The sequence below is a fragment of the Bubalus bubalis genome, chromosome 2 (genome assembly GCF_019923935.1).
Source record: "Bubalus bubalis isolate 160015118507 breed Murrah chromosome 2, NDDB_SH_1, whole genome shotgun sequence".
Lineage (NCBI taxonomy): Eukaryota > Metazoa > Chordata > Mammalia > Artiodactyla > Bovidae > Bubalus > Bubalus bubalis.
This window is the reverse complement of record NC_059158.1, coordinates 54168790-54186400: the sequence shown is the minus strand read 5'-3', so window position 1 is coordinate 54186400 and position 17611 is coordinate 54168790. Positions and strand designations below refer to the sequence as shown.

General features: G+C 42.7%; 1 protein-coding gene across 5 annotated transcripts in view; it reads right to left on the bottom strand.

Annotated features, from left to right (window-relative positions):
* PLEKHB2 (pleckstrin homology domain containing B2) overlaps positions 1-6257 on the bottom strand; it is a 49573-nt gene extending 43316 nt beyond the window's left edge. For 2 of the 5 annotated variants that reach the window (XM_006060619.3, XM_044932222.1), the window contains exon 1: positions 6116-6257. The gene's annotated coding sequence lies outside the window, so the exon portion shown is untranslated. The remainder of the gene's footprint in view (positions 1-6115) is intronic. The other 3 variants (XM_044932220.1, XM_006060614.3, XM_006060613.3) reach the window with 3 other exon arrangements.
* Positions 6258-17611: the final 11354 nt, after the last annotated feature.

The window sequence follows — 17611 nt, the reverse complement described above, 5'->3', positions numbered from 1 at the left end:
TGGCGAAACCATTACATCTGAGAAGTATACTCAGCAAATCAGTGAGGTGCACTGAACTGTCCCACAGTGGTCAACAGAAAGGGCCCAACTCTTCATGACAACACCCAACTGCATGTCACACAACCAATGCTTCAAAAGTTGAATGAATTGGGCTACAAAGTTTTGCCCCTTACGCCATATTCACCCGACCTCTTGCCAACCAACTACCATTCTTCATGCATCTCAACAGTTTTTTGCAGGGAAAACGCTTCCACAACCAGGAGGAGGCAGAAAATGCTTTCCAAGAGTTCATCGAATCCTGAAGCATGGATTTTTATGCCACAGGAATGAACAAACTTATTTTTCATTGACAAAAATGTGCTGATTGCAATGGTTTCTATTTTGATTAATAAAGATGTATTTGAGCCTAGTTATAATGATTTAAAATTCATCGTCTGAAACCACAACTACATTTGCACCAACCTAATACTGTTATAAGAGAAATGACACACAATATTGTAGCAAAAAAACAAAATGTTCTAAAATAGAAACACTCAGAGCTCTCAGTTTAAAATGATTAATCAAATCTAATATACAAGAGCATAAAAGCTCATGATGGAAGAACTCTCTCTGAAAGGGGGACGGGGGAGAAGGCCAAGAAATGAAAAAAAATAAATAAAGGATAACCCTGGATATAAAGCATTCTGCTTACAGGACAGTTTCATAAATGAACCACCAGAAAAAAGTAGAAAAAACACTATACAACATTTTCCAGAAGATGACAATGCATTTCTAGACACAAAAGCTTCACTGAGTGTCCAGCAAGATGAATTTTAAAAGATCCTCAGTAAGGTTTAATTGAAATTGCAGACTCTACAGACAAAAAATAGAACTTAAAACTTCCCAGGGGGTGGGGGGGGGAGGGCAGAGTCACATAAAGGATAAACAAAGCATAAGGGCATTTTTATCAACAATACTGGAAGCTGGAAGGCAATGAATTAGTATCTTCAAAATGCTGAGAGAAAATTATTTTCAAGCCAGAATTCCATACCAAATTATTAATCAAATAGGTAAAATAAGGACATTTACACACATGCTCAAAGACTTAAGATTTACCTTCCACGCACCCGACTCTGTTTCCAGAACCTAGTGAAGAATGTATTCCACCATAATGAGAAAGGAACTAGGGAGCCAATAATGAACAAAGGGAAAGCAAATGCTCAGGATGAAGGTGAAGGAAGGTCACAGGAAGATAACTGTGCCACAGGCCTAGAAAAGAAACCAGTCCAGATTGGAGGACAGTGGAAAGGGACAGAAACTGACATTATCTAAGAGACTCTGGTAAACTCAATAAGTGTGTTTACAGGAGGCAAAAGTCTTCCATGGCAGGAAGTCAAAGATTACATCTAAATCAATAGCATTGTTATTGTATCTCAAATATAAAAAAAGGCAGCTAAAAAAACTAGTTGTCTCTAGTTGATGGAAAGGGAGTGGGTTTTTGACTCCCTTTTTAGGTTTAAAGTGCTCTTTGGATTTTCAATTTATGTATATACATTATTTTGATAAATGTGAACATGTAGGCAATAATTTTAATTATTCTTAAATATATTTTTTAAAAATCCCTAAAAGAACACCATTTACCTGAACCTTCCTTCTAATAGTTCTTTGTTTTCAAAATGGAGGGAGAAACTTGTTATATTTTTAGGAATCAAAAATCATAAAGTATGATTCTGATAATATGCTTTTAAAAATTCATAGAATCTAATGCTTCAGAGTACAGGCTTTGAAGTCATAAGAACTGCTTTTAAATCCTGGCTCAATCACTTATAAATCACCTTGGGCAAGTTACTTAGCTTTTCCAAGCCTTAGTTTCTTCACCTATAAAGTGAGAATACTAGTACCTACTTGCATAAGATATTTGGAAAACTGGGTAAAATAGCTTGTGCTTGCATAGTGCGTGAGTTACTAAAACCAACAAATGGTAGCTGCTCCCACAGCAATTATTTCTACTATTTTTGCTATTATTTCCCCACCATCCACCTAAAATTTGCCGAAAACATTCTAGAAGACAGAAGCACATAAGGCTGTTTCTCAAATGGCTTAGAAGACTTATTAAGATGCCCCGGCTGTCAAAATTTGAACACATAGTAAAAGGAAAGGGAAAAAAAAACATAAACCAAAAAACCCTTCCCAGAATACCTAATTAAATTAGTCTCTGAAGAAACAGTAATAGCTTTCTGACATACCTTGCTGAATTTCACTTTCCGTGTGTGTTTGTGTGTGTGTGCACACACACACAAGCACTTAATCACTCAATCGTGTAGCCTGCCAGGCTCCTCTGTCCATGGGATTCTCCAGGAAAGAATACTGGAGGGGGTTGCCATTCTCCTCTCCAGGGGATCTTCCCCACCCAGGACTCAAATCCAGGTCTCCTGCACAGCAAGCCGATTCTTTACCTTCTGAGCCACCAGGGAAGCTATTATTTATACCCTGGAGTAGGATCTAATGCATCAACTAAAACTCATTGGTTCTGCTGCTGCTGCTGCTGCTGCTGCGTCACTTCAGTCCTGTCTGACTCTGTGCGACCCCATAGACAGCAGCCCACCAGGCTCCGCCGTCCCTGGGATTCTCCAGGCAAGAACACTGGAGTGGGTTGCCATTTCCTTCTCCAATGCATGAAAATGAAAAGTGACTGTCAAGTCGCTCAGTCATGTCCGACTCTTCATGACCCCATGGACTGCAGCCTACCAGGCTCCTCCGTCCATGGGACTTTCCAGGCAAGAGTACTGGAGTCGGGTGTCGTTGGTTCTACAGGACAGAATACCAGCAAACTAGCTGCATAATAGCCACATTACTCACATACCAATAAAACCTACAGAAAGTTTTAAAAATACAAATCATATTCAACATTTCATTTTTCGGGGGTGCACCTCTTAGCTTATGGGATCTTAGTTCCCCACCTAGAGATCAAACCCAGAACACACATCCTGCCCTCCCCACAACCTTGGGGCAGTGAGAGCACCCAGCCCTAACTGGTCCCTGGACTGCCAGGGAATTCCTCAAGTCAAGTTACTTTGAATATGAACTCAAATCACTTTAAAAATAATTGAATCCTAAAGAGGACCAATTTAAAAGATGGAAAGAATACTGCCTTTGGAATCTGACAGTTCTGAACTAAAAGCCCACTTTACCTGGCTCATTTAGTTAGCACAGTCTACCTGTCTACCTTTCCAAGGAATATGACTACCTCAAGAGTGGTATCTGGAGACTTCTCTCACAGTCCAGTGGTTAAGACTTCAAGCTCTCACTGCCAAGAGCAGTTCAATCCCTGGCTGGGGAACTAATACCCCATAGTCGCACAGCTGGGCAAAATTTTTTAAAAAGTGTTATCTGTTCTTTCTGTACCTACACATTTCACAAATTCACTCCCTGAGATTATCAGGTAATTTACTTACTAGGGGCTTCCCTCAGAGAAGGCAATGGCAACCCACTCCAGTACTCTTGCCTGGAAAATCCAATGGACAGAGGAGACAATCCATGGGATCCCATAAGAGTTGGACACGACTGAGTGATTAACACTTTCACTTTCAGAGGAACTAGTATTTTAGCTATAAAATTACTGCCTTATCAAAGGAAGGAAAACTGTTCTTCAAGGACTCCAAAACAACACAGGCGACAAGGACTGGGTAATCTATTATCATTCAGAGGTCAGTTCATATTTGGTGTTGGCCATTTCACATACCAATTTTTAATAACAAACCCAATACAAGCACTCACCAAAGGACAGACAGACTAAAACAAAGAGGCAAGAAAGTTCAATACTCTGTACTCAGGATCAAATTCAGAAGCAAATATACAGCCAATAAAATACAACTGATTCAACTAGCCCACTTTTTGTAACTTTTTAAAGAATATTTATTTGGCTGCGCCAGTCTTAGCTGTGGCATGCAGGATCTTCCATCTTCATTTTTATTGCAGCATGCAGGATCTTTAGTTGCAGCATGTGGATCTAGTTCTTTGACCAGGGATTGAACCCCAACCCCGTGCATTGGGAGTGCAGAGTCTTAGCCACTGGACCACTAGGGAAGTCCTTTTGTAACATTTTTAATAGTTTATTTTACTCAGCAGTTTTTGGTAGTTACTGACATTAATACAGTAATTCTTTAATTTCTTTAGACATCCGGTAAGAAACAAAAAAGAGGACAGGAGAAAGAAACCAAATATTAATGTAGGATAGCAACCTTGTAAGTACAGCAAACCTTCTAGAGTGAATCAAGAACAACCTCTGTTTTCCCAAGAAGTAATATGACTACCTCAAGAAGGTATCTGTTCTTTCTACACCACTTACGTACACATTTCACAAATTCAGTGCCTGAGATTATCAGGTTATTTACTTACAGAATATGTTAACACCATTAAAAACATGCTAGTAAAGAAACGGCGTTAGGTTCTGAGTTCTTTTCTGCAATCTCCTTCAGTAAGCATTTACTGACCACCTATATTGTGCCAGACACTCTCACCCGCCAGGATAATCCTGCAACATATGTTTGATTCCTGCTCTCAAGAGATTTGAGGGGGAGTGGGGGGAAGGGCCGGGGCTTTAGTTGAGTCATCACTAGCACACAAGAGTAAACACGAATCACAGGGAGACCAGACAAGCCCAGCTCTCTCCCCAACAACCACCTTCTATCAATAACCATCAGACCAGTCCAACCCAGCCCAGGGTTAAGAACTTCCTGGGCCCAGGGGACATGCTGAGCACAAGAGAACCAGCTGCAGGAGCAGTCTTGCTGCACATGCACATAAACACATCTATTGTACTTTGGTCATTATTTGTCAAACATTAAGGGTCGTAAACAAACAAGTAGTTAACACGTAATTAGCTCGGGGCCCTAATTCCCCCTCCCCTCGTGACTGAGACAAGTCACTTCCTGCACTTTTGAGGAACTGGTCTCCTCAAAGTCCATCAAGACCCGGGAACTTCCTTTCCTTTAGACAAAAGCGCTGCTCCCTCTTGGCAGTGGCTCTACCCGGTTCTATTCAGAAAAGACATTTAAAAAAACGAAAGCTTCTCAAGAGTCAATTCCAACATGGTTTAAAATTAACCATGTCCCCCTAGATTTTTTTGATACTGTGACCGTCTCACCTCATTCCTTTCCCCCGCTCACCCTGGAAACCTGGAATTTTACTATTCGGTCATTTATAAACACGTTCCTGTGTAAGTCACTCTACTTTTGAGTTAAAAGAACAAAAAACACTACTCGGACGCGAAATGAAAACCCCTGAGCTCTGAGATTCCTAATGTAATTAGCAGGTGAGACAATCAACTGTCAAAAAAAGACATAATACAATTAGGAGCACGTAAAACTTAAGACACTGCAAAACCGAGAGTAGATGAAACCAAGCGGAGAAGGGCCCCACACGGGAGCGCAAAGCTTCAATGCCATTCCAGATTCCTTCTTAAGGAGGGTCATGAGACCTCCCGGTGGGAGGAGAACCAAAGAGTCCAAATCCCCTAGGCCGGCGGGACAGCAGGGCCGGAGTTCTGCGCCCACACTGCAGATGGGCACCGGGCCGGCGGGGGGCACCTGCAGGAAGCGGGGCAGCAGCAGGAGCTCTCCAGCTGGCCGGGCGGCTCCAGGGGAGGCTCTAGAGAGGGAGGGAAGGAGTCGCTGGGGGGTCAGCTCGAATGGGGCGCGGCCGCGCAGCTCCAAGGGAGGCTCCAGGAGAGAAAAAAGGGATGAAGGGAGGGGGGTTTCCTCTGGAGAAGATCCAGGCGGACGGCTACAGGAGAGGATCGAAGGGGCGGAGCGCGGCGGTCTGGAAGGGGGGTCCGCTTGGAAGAGGCGAAGGCGGCGGCTCTCGGACAGGCTTGGGAGGGCCCGGGGGAAGGAGGGAAGCAGAGAAGGAGGGTGACACGGAGGGGAAAGGAAGGGGACACGGAGGAGAAAGGAATGGGAGGGGAAGGGCTCGGGCGGGGCTGGGGCGGATGGGCCTCTCCAAAGGAGGCTCCGGGGGGACCGCCGCCGGGGTGGGGAACGGAGGTCGCGGGCCTGGGGCCTCCTCGGATGGGTGCAGGGTGGATGGGCCCGGCCTGAGGAGGTCTGGGTCACCGAAATCGGACAAGAATATTCACCTGGAAAGCCTCCGGCCACCACCGCGCACGGAAACAGGTCCGAAGCGAAAGGACACTGCCGGGTTACTCGGCGCCGGCGGCCTCACGCTGGCGTCCCGGCCGCCGTCAGACGTCACGCCTCCCCGGCGCGCATGCGCAGGGCACGCAAGGCAGGGGGGCGTGCGGCGGGGCCCAAAGAAGCCTGATTAATGGGGGTGGCGTGGGCAGGGTCAGGCTTAAGTTTCAACTGAAAAGGAACAGTAGACTCCCCTGACATTGCTTGTAAATACCACTTTCTCGCAAAAGGAGCTGGGCAGGGCTCTTGAGAGATACCGGTGACTCTAGAACTGGGGCAGGGAAAGTACGACTGAGCCTGCAGCATCCCACAGCGCCGTAAGTCAGGAATGCTCAAAAATACGTGTAGGTGTGTCAAGGGACAAAGGACTCAACCTGCAAGAGCTCCCAGTGCCCAAACCTGGCACAGTTATAATTTAGAATATAAAGTAAGTATACCAGAGTCTATTCTGCTGTAAATAAATAAATAAATATATTATTTGGGAAGGGAGCTAATTCTTCCTTATAGAAGAATTCTATTGACTCACACTCCATCCAGAGGATTTAGTAATCGCCACCCACCCACCCCTGAGCATGAGCTGTGCATAGTCATTTCCTCCCAGGGTAAGTGTTGGCAAAAGGAAAAATTACTTCACGCTGAAGAAATCTGTCAAACACTACTCAATCACATGATCAAGGTTAACATAAACAGCAATGTCTTTTTGGTAGTATTTACCCTTGATATGACATAATGACAAGGTCACTTTTCCTACAGTCTTACTCCCCCGAAAAAGCATAGCCCTAGTCTAACTATGAGAAGAACATCAGACAAATCTCACTTGAGGGATAATCCACAAAACGCTTCACCAGTATTCCTCAAAACTCATGTAGTGAAAAACAAAGAAAAACTGAGAAACTCACATGCAATGTAGTGCGCTGGATGGGATCCTGTAACAGAATAAAAAAAAGATGTTAGTGAAAGAATTCATAAATTCCAAATTCTTATTTTAGTTAACAGTAATTATTAGCCATTTTTAGTTCTGACAATTGTACCATGGTTATGTAAGATAATACCTTACCTTAGGGGAAACTGAGTGACAGAAATACTCTTTCAGTATCCTGGGCATGCTGACCGTCTCAGTAGAGCTACAGGTCTAACTCTGACTACCTTCAGTGTTAGATATCTTTCAGAGCTTGGATTTGGAGGGTCCAAAAATACACTAGCATATTGTCTTTGAGTGACAGGACTCCGGATGACTTATTTCTTCTCCCTGCTTTTCTGTACTTTCGAAATTTTCTTTAATGAATCAGTGAAACAACTTAAAAACCACTTTTAACAAATTAACAAGAAAAAGTAGTAGTTGAGTCCAGATATAGGTAGATAGATGTTCTGGGAACTGGAGCAGGTACACCTGTTAGTAAGTTTTCTGCTTTAGTAAAATTGGCTTTTTGTCCAAGCTTGCTGACAAGAAAAGTACAGTAGGGAGAAAGCTAACCTCGGGTGAAAGTGAAGTCACTCAGTCATGTCCAACTCTTTGTGAACCCATGGACTGTAGCCTACCAGGCTCCTCTGTCCATGAGATTTTCCAGGCAAGGGTACTGGAGTGGGTTGCCATTTCAAGTCACACATTTCCCAATACTGAATATGTAGCCAATACTGAAAGCTGTGCTTCAGGGAACCACACTGGAACTGTTTCCATCAGCTGCTTGGCTCCTTGGCTCCAATAATTGTGTGGCACTCAACTCAAGCAAACCAAACTATGACCTGATTAGCCCCACTTCCCAATTACTAGTACTGCTTTATATTGAAACTGAAAGTGATAAGTTCTTGTGGTTAAAAAAGAATGTCTAGATAACACATGGAACTTGCCTGGTGGTCCAGTGGTTAAGAATCCACCTGCCAGTGCAAGGGACACGGGTTTGATCACTCATCTGAGAAGATTCTACATGCTGCAGGGCAACGAAGCCCATTCTCCACAACCACAGAGCCCACGCTCTAGAGCCAGAGAGCTGCAAGTACTGAGACCCGAGCCCAGAGAGCCAGTCCTCCTCAGCGTGAGAAGCCACTACAATGAGAGACCCGCACACCACAAAGAAGAGTAGCCCCTAATCGCTGAAACTAGAGACCAGCAAGGAAAACCCAGCACAGCCAAAAATAAATTTTAAAAAATTTAAAAATAGGACATGAAGTAAAATGTCATCTCCCTGCCACACCCCACATAATCTGGAATGAGAATCTTCCAAGCAACAGGAGGTAATAGACATATAGACGTTCTTTTATTTCCCACTTCCTTTACCTGTTCTAAATGAATCACAACTGCTCCTGTTCTATTTATGGATTACTGTCCCCCCTGCCCGCCCCACGCAGTATCTGTCTATCTAAAGCAGAGGTACCACTTGGGGTAGAGCAGTGGAACTTCACCAGCTTCACAGTTTTCATCAGTACCCCAAATCCCTCCCAATTGACATACAATTCTAGTGAGAACTGACTGTGGGGCAAGTCAAAGCGAAGTCCAACCCAGAACAGAAAGCTCTTCCACCAAACTTGATACACTTTTGCTCCTACTATGAGGAAGTGCTGGAACTGCCTCTATTGATAGGAAACAAGTTTTTGTACACTTAGATTTGACTTTATTTCGCCCTCAGCATCTACTGAGAAGCCTCGGCTTTCTTCAGTTGAGTTCATTTCTTCTGAGGAGATCAGTTGGGTTTTCGCTCACTATCAACATGAAACTAACATCATACAAGAATGGGGAAGACAGATGAGGTCCAGCTGTGGCACTGGCAGCCTTGCAGTTACTATTCCTGTTTCCAGGTTCATTTCTCACCACCTTTCCCCTCTGCCCTCATCACACCTGCTCTGGGTTGCAGCTTTTTCTGCGTATTTGAATTATCCACTTGAAAGTGAGTCCCTTCCCTCCCCAACTGCATGCACTACTGCATGCCTCTACTGATGCTTCAGTTTTCTCTGATGTCTATTATTTTTTAAACATTTATCATCTATTTCATAAAAGTCTAAGGAGAAATGGAGAAGTATGTTCTTGATCTGCCATCTTGAATCAGAAGCCTCCAACCCCAATTGCTTTCTTTCGTGATCAGTTATCTCAAATTTTCAGCGAACTGATAGTGTCCTTTAACTTGTTTTCTGAAACTATTAGGGACTTCTAAAAATACCTTCTTGGGGGACTTCCCTGGTGGTCCAGTGGTTAAGAAGCCACCTGCTAATGCAGGGACACCGGTCTGGTCCCTGGTCAGGGGAGCTTCCACATGCCGCGAGGCAACAAAGCCCGTCAGTGCGCCAGTGGCAGCACACCTCGGGCCTCAGCAGTGGCCGCAGTGCATGGAGGAGCTTGTGCACCACGCACTGCCGCTAGAGAGCAGCCCCCGCTTGCCCCCACTAGAAAAAATCCACACGCAGGACCAAAGACCCAGTGCAGCCAAAAAAAAGTTGGGGGACTTCCCTGGTGATCCAGTGGCTAAGACTCTGAGCTCCCAAAGCAGGGGGCCTGAGTTTGATTCTAGTCAGAGAACTAGACCCCACATGCCACAGCTAAGACCCAGTGCAGTCAAATAAATAAATAAATATTGAAAAATAATTTTTAAAATACCTTTTCTTTTACCTTAACAGGGCCTTGGAAGGGAAGTGACATAGATCTCTGTGTTCATCCCAACGTGCAAAACCAGAACAGAGTTATACGTTGCCTCCAAAAATGTTGCCTCCAGCTACTGAACAGAAAGCAATATTTTCCTACTAAACCCTCAATTATTTTCTTGTCAATATCAGATCAGATCAGTCGCTCAGTCATGTCCGACTCTTTGCGACCCCATGAATCGCAGCACGCCAGGCCTCCCTGTCCATCACCAACTCCTGGAGTTCACTGAGACTCAAGTCCATCAAGTCAGCGATGCCACCCAGCCATCTCATCCTCTGTCGTCCCCTTCTCCTTCTGCCCCCAATCCCTCCCATCATCAGAGTCCTTTCAGATGAGTCAACTCTTCGCATGAGGTGGCCAAAGTACTGGAGTTTCAGCTTTAGCATCATTCCTTCCAAAGAAATCCCAGGGCTGATCTCCTTCAGAATGGACTCGTTGGATCTCCTTGCAGTCCAAGGGACTCTCAAGAGTCTTCTCCAACACCACAGTTCAAAAGCATCAATTCTTCGGCGCTCAGCCTTCTTCACAGTCCAACTCTCACATCCATACATGACCACAGGAAAAACCATAGCCTTGACTAGACAAACCTTTGTTGGCAAGGTAATGTCTCTGCTTTTGAATATGCTATCTAGGTTGGTCATAACTTTCCTTCCAAGGAGTAAGTGTCTTTTAATTTCATGGCTGCAGTCACCATATAGTTGACAAGAAAAAACACTGACTCCAATAAAAAAACAGGCAAAGGTATATGAATAAATCATTCCTATAAGAAAACATGCAAATATAACAAATATTTTTAAATGACTCCTGGCTGGAATCTAACAAATGCAAATTAAAACAAATGAAATATCGATTTTCAGTGGTAATTTTAAAAAGATTTTTAGTGAAATACTCAATAGAAGTGATAGGGACAGAGTAAAGGGACAAAGCAGGTGATTAAGTAGTTAATCCCACTTGGAGATTAAAGTATAAAAAAGTATGAGACACCCCTGTAAGTTAATGATTATTCAAGAAAACAAGTATACTTAAGTACAAAACCAAGCAGGCTTGCTTAGTAATAAAACCATGCATCAGAAGCATGAGACATGACCCAAAACAGTAAAACAATGGTGGTAAGATCCATAGCCTGCTCACAGAGCTCAGTGTTAATGACCCCTAGCACATGCTCTCTGTGTACATAAAAAATAATTTATGGGAAGCTGACATTTTAAAGTGAAAGACCCTCATTGTACTGAGACCTGAAATTATTTTTTCATAGTGCCATGACAGTCCTGGCTTGACAATGTAGGGAAAATAAAACTCTCCTGCCCAACCTGGAAGAGGAACTGATGATGGAAACCTGATGTCCTTCTACTCATGGTTGAGGAAGAAGGTGGTTTTTCTCCCTCCCTACTTTTCCTTTGATTATAAAATTGTAGCCCACTAAGTTCTCCCTCCCACCCCACTGCTTGTAAGCCTCACAAGCATCCCACTCTAATAAATCACTTCTTTCCTAGTTGGAGCTTCAAGTAACTTATTTGTTGAATCAGATAGTAATAGTTTTTGAATATTAGAAGAATAGTTTTGTGCTATACAAGATATGACACCTACATATACTATCCCTTTAAATTCTTCATCTTTATTAACAATAAATAGTATTAACAATACTATTTCAATCATGTTCATAAATCCATAAAATTAACAAAGCAAGAAATCAAGCCCTGATCACTACTATCCCATGAGTTGCATTCCTGGGTGTGTTTCAGGCTCTAGAGGCAGTACTGTGAAAGGGACAGAGGAAGGGAGCCCACAGCCAAATATTAATATAATAGCTCAGAGTTTCCACCTGGCAAAGCCCAGAGCTCCCCAAAACCTTAGGGAACAGGCAACAAAAAAGTAATTAGAAAAGTTTGAATTGTATTTATTCCTTTTGTTTTTACATCAAGTTCCTATAATTCAATGTTTAACAAAGTCTGGCTTGCCAAATTCCTGAAAACATACTCTTGGATTCCCAGAGATGGTGCAAGCACCGAAAGCAACCTGCACACCACTGAGCCTGACTAGCCATCATTCTTCTAAGGAGTGCCATGTTGTCTTATCCCAAGTTTTGGTTGTTATCGATAAAGCTGCTATGAACATTTCTGTACAACTCTTTTCATGGAAGAATGCTTTCATTTTTCTTTGGTGGATACCTTCAATTTCCTGGCTGATAGGATAGGTGTATAGGTGTGTGTTTTTCTAATGAAATGACCAGAGCTTTTTCCAAAATGATTATACCATTTTATATTCTTCAAAATATGAAAATTTTATTTCTTTTTAATTGTATAACATGTGATACATTCTGTTGTTGTTGTTCAGTCGCTAAGTTGCATATGACTATGACCCCACAGACGCCAGGTTCTACAGTCCTCCACTATCTCCCAGAGTTTACTCAAATTCATGTCCATCAAGTCGGTGATGCTACTTTACTATCTCATCCTCTGCCACCCTGTTCTCCTTTTGCCTTCAATCTTTCCCAGCATCAGGGTCTTTACTGATGAGTTGGCTCTTCACATCAGATGACCAAAATACTGGAGCTTCAGCTTCAGCATCAGTCCTTCCAAAGAATATTCAGGGTTGATTTTCTTTAGGATTGACTGGTTTGATCTCCTTGCAGTCCAGGGGAGTCTCAGGAGTCTTCTCCAGCACCACAATTCAAAAGCATTTATTCTTCAGCACTCAGCCTTCTTTATGGTCCAACACTCACATTTGTACATGACTACAAGGAAAACCATAGTTTTGACTAGACAGAACTTTGTTGGCAAAGTGATGTCACTGCTTTTTAATATGCTGTCTAGGTTTGTCATAGCTTTCCTTCCAAGGAACACGCGTCTTTTAATTTCATGGCTGCAGTCACCATCTACAGTAATTATGGAGCCCAGGAAAATAAAATATGTCATTGCTTCCATTCTTTCCCCTTCTATTTGCTGTGAAGTGATGGGGCTGGATACCATAATATTAGTTATTTTTGATGTCGAGTTTCAAGCCAGTTTTTGGACTCTCTTTCACCCTCATCATGAGGCTCGTTAGTTCCTCTTCACTTTTTGCCATTAGAATGGTATCATCCACATATCTGAGGTTCTTGATATTTCTCCTGGTAATCTTGATTCCAGCTTGTGATTCATCGCTGAATCACAAGCTGGGTTGCTGGCATTTCACATGACGTACTCTGCATATAAGTTAAATAAGCAGGGTGACAATATGTAGTTTTGTCATACTCCTTCCTCAATTTTGAACCAGTCAACTATTCCATATCTGGTTCTAACTCTTGCTTCTTAATGCACATACCAATTTCTCAGAAGACAGGTAAGGTGGTCTTGTACTCCCATCTGTTTAAGAATTTTCCACAGGTTGTTATGATTCACATAGTCAAAGGCATTAGCCTAGATAATGAAGCAGCAGCAGATGTTTTTCTGGAACTCCTTTGCTTTCTGCATGATCCAATGAATGTTGACAATTCAATCTCTGGTTCCTCTGCCTCTTCAAAACCCAGCTTGTACATCTGAGAGTTCTTGGTTCACATACTGCTGAATCCTAGCCTGAAGGATTTTAAGCATAACCTTGCTAGCATGTGAAGTAAGTGCAATTGTATGGTAGGTTGAACATTCTTTGGCATTGCCCTTCGGGATTGGAATGAAAACTGACCTTTTCCAGTCCTGTGGCCACTGCTGAGTTTTCCAAATTTGCTGGCGTATTGAGTGCAGCACTTTAACAGCACCATCTCTTAGGATTTGAAATAGCTCAGCTGGAATTCCATCACCTCCACTAGATTTGCTCACAGAAATGCTTCTTAAGGCCTACTTGACTTCAGACTCCACAATATATGGCTCTAGGTGAGTGACCACACCATCGTGGTTATGTGGGTCATTAAGACCTTTCTTGGTATAGTTCTGTATATTCTTGCCACCTCTTCTTAATCTCTACTGTTTCTAGTAGGTCTTACCTTTTCTGTCCTTTTTCATTCCCATCCTTGCATGAAATGTTCCCTGATATCTCCAATTTTCTTGAAAGGATCTCTAGTCTTTCCCATTCTATTATTTTCTTCTATCTCTTTGCATTGTTCATTTGAGAAGGCCTTTTTGTCTCCCTTGCTCTTCTCTGGAAGTCTGAATTCATTTGAGTATATCTTTCCCTTTCTCCCTGCCTTTTTTTTCTCTTCTTTCCTTAGCTATTTGTAAAACCTCCTCAAACAGTTTGCCTTTTTGCATTTCTTTTTCTGTGGGATGGTTTTGGTCACTACCAATGTGGGAGACCTGGATTCGATCCCTGAGTTGGGAAGATCCCCTGCAGAAAGGAATGGCTACCCACTCCAGTATTCTGGCCTGGAGAATTCCATGGACTGTATAGTCCATGGGGTCGCAAAAAGTCAGACACGACTGAGTGACTTTCACTTTCAGTTTTCTTGTACAATGTTACAAACTTCCATCCGTATTTCTTCAGACACTCTGTCTACCAGATCGAATCCCTTGAATCTATTAGTCACCTCCAGTGTATAATCATAGGGAATTGACCTAATAATAGGTCATACTTGAATGGCCTAGTGGTTTTCCATGTGCTCACTCAGTCATGTATGACTATTTGTGACCTTGTGGACTGAAGACTACCAGGCTCCTCTGTCCATGGGATTATCCAGGCAAGAATATTGGAGTGAGTTGCCATTTCCTCATCCAAGGGATTTTCCCAACCCAGGGATCAAACCCATGTCTGCTGTGTCTCCTACATTGGCAGGCAGATTCTTTACCGCTGAGCCACCTGGGAAGCCCAGTGATTCTCCCTGCTTTCTTCAGTTTCAGCCTGAATTTTGCAATAAGGAGTTCATGATATGAGCCTCAGTCATCTCCCAGTCTTGTTTTTACTGACTGTAGAGAGCTTCTCAGGCTTCCAGTGCAAAGAACATGATCAACCTGATTTCATTATTGACCACGTTGTGATGTAGATATGCAGAGTCATCTCTTGGGTTGTGGGAAATGAGTGTTTGCTATGACCAGTGTGTTATTTGACAAAACTTTGTTAGCCTTTGCCCTGCTTCAATTTGTACTCCAAGGCCAAACTTGCCTGTTATTCCAGGTGTCTCTTGACTTCCTACTTTTGCATTCCAATTCCCTATGACAAAAATTACATCTTTTGGAGGAGGGGGGCGGTTGTTAACTCTAGAAGGTGTTGTATGTCTTCATAGAACTGGTCAACTTTAGCCTCTTTGGCATCAGTGGTTGCGGCATAGACTTGGATTACTGTGATGTTGAGTGGTTTGCCTTGGAAAAAAAAATAGATCATTCTGTCATTTTTGGGGTTGTACCCAAGTACTGCATTTCAGACTCTCTCATTGACTGTGAGAACTTCTCCATCTCTTCTAAGGGATTCTTGCACACAGTAGTAGATATAATGGGCATCTGAATTAAATTCACCCATTCCTGTCCCTTTTAGTTCACTTGTTCTTAAAATGTCAAACCAAAGCTTTTCTTACCCAAGGTGTCTAGATTTTGATAGACAGCTTTGTCCATTTAACAGTTTACCTTGAAGATATTTCCATTTTAGTATATAGATAATCTGCTCATTTCTATCTTGAGTTATGGAGTCAATTATTCAGTCAGTCCCATTGTGACAAACACTGGGGTTGTTTCAGATACTTTGCTACTCCTAGGAAAGCTGCAGTGAATAAGCTTGAACCTATTTCATTTTACACTTCAGAGAGTATCTCTGTAGACAAACTCCCAGAAGTGGAATTGTAGAATGAAAATTTTTCTTCTGTATACTCTTCTTGATTTGTTGTTGTTGTATAGCTGCTAAATTGTGCCTGACTCTTTTTCAACCCATGGACTGTAGCCTACCAGGCCCATCTTCCTGGGTTCTTGTCTCATTGCAACAAAAATTTGGAGCAATGGGCTAAACGGTGTAAAACAACTGACAAGTTACAGCTTAGTTCAGCTCAAGCAGACAGATCTTTTATTAGACACTCGAATGACATGAGAGCAGGCCCACCCCAAAGGAATCCTCCTCATTCTTCCTGTTGATCCCTCTTGGCTTCCTCCTTTCATACTTCCAGTCTTCTCCTTTTCGTTATAGTCTGTATAAAGTAACGCTTGTACTCACCTCCAATCAATGAAAGGGATGCAAATGGACATATGCTATATAACAGTAGACTATGCTGTTTATCGGAGAAGGCAATGGCAACCCACTCCAGTGCTCTTGCCTGGAGAATCCCATGGATGGAGGAGCCTGGTGGGCTGCAGTCCATGGGGTTGCTAAGAGTTGAATACGACTGAGCGTCTTCACTTTCACTTTTCATTTTCATGCATTGGAGAAGGAAATGGCAACCCACTCCAGTGTTCTTGCCTGGAGAATCCCAGGGACGGCGGAGCCTGGTGGGCTGCCGTCTCTGGGGTGGCACAGAGTTAGACACGACTGAAGCAACTTAGCAGCAGCAGCCGCATACCGTTTATGTCGTCCCATAATTCAGTCTGTTTTAATTAGATGTAGAATATTCATGCTCCCTTACTGGGCTCCTAACTGCCTAAGGTTACTTGGAGAAGCCCTTGTGGTCATTTTGTGGTGCCTAGGACTCTTGAGAGTCCCTTGGACTGCAAGGAGATCCAACCAGTCCTTTCTAAAGGAGATCAGCCCTGGGTGTTCTTTGGAAGGAATGATGCTAAAGCTGAAACTCCAGTACTTTGGCCACCTCATGTGAAGAGTTGACTCATTGGAAAAGACTCTGATGCTGGGAGGGATCGGGGGCGGGAGGAGAAAGGGAGGACAGAGGATGAGATGGCTGGATGGCATCACTGACTCGATGGACATGAGTTTGAGTGAACTCTGGAGTTGGTGATGGACAGGGAGGCCTGGTGTGCTGCAATTCATGGGGTTGCAAAGAGTCGGACATGACTGAGCGACTGAACTGAACTGAACTGAGGACACATATGCAGAAGTTGAAAAGTCTCTGTGTTTATCTTGCAGCCTATGCGTGAGCTCTCCTGGGTGTGTCTAAGATGGAGTTCAGAGATCAGCTTGCATCCCTTTCAGCCAGGCCTCCCCTTGTTGCTTTTGTCTAACTTCCTACCTAATAGATACATGTATACTTGAGGCTAAGTCCCTTGGCTGTTCACCTGAAACTACCACAACATTTTTAATCGGCTGTACCCAAATAGAAAATAAAAAGTTTAAAGTTTGATTTTTTAAAAAAGGCTTTTCTACTCCAAGATTAAAAAAATTATTTTTTGTTTATTTCTTGTTCTTTTATAATTCCATTGCTGTACATTTGTATCTTTTTTGATTTGGATTTTATTCTAGTATGGTAAGCTATAGATTCAATTTTATATTTTTTCGGATGGCTGTTTCTGTCCCAGTACCATTTATTAAATAGTCCATCTTTTTTCGCAGTGACTTGAGATGCTACCTTTATCAGATATCACTTCTGAAAATAATCTGAGTGTATTTCTGAATGTTCTGTTTCATTGATCTGTCTATTCATGCATCCGTGACACACTGCTTTGTTGATTGAGGCTTTTAAATATGTTTTCTTATTTCGATAGGTCTAGTAGCACCCTTACTATTACTCTTTGCCCTCAATGTTTTCTTGGCAAATATTCTTTTGTTTTTTGGCTTGAAGGATCTTAGTTCCCCAGTCAGGAACTGAGCGTGGGTCCTGGGCAATGAAAGCTGATTCCTAACTGCCAGGGAATTCTCCAGATACTCTTGCTTTTGATTTTTCTGGTTGATCTTTTCATGTGTAAATCAGAATCACTTTACCTGATTAAAAGTAATTATTGGTGTTTGATAGGAATTGTATTAAATTCATAAA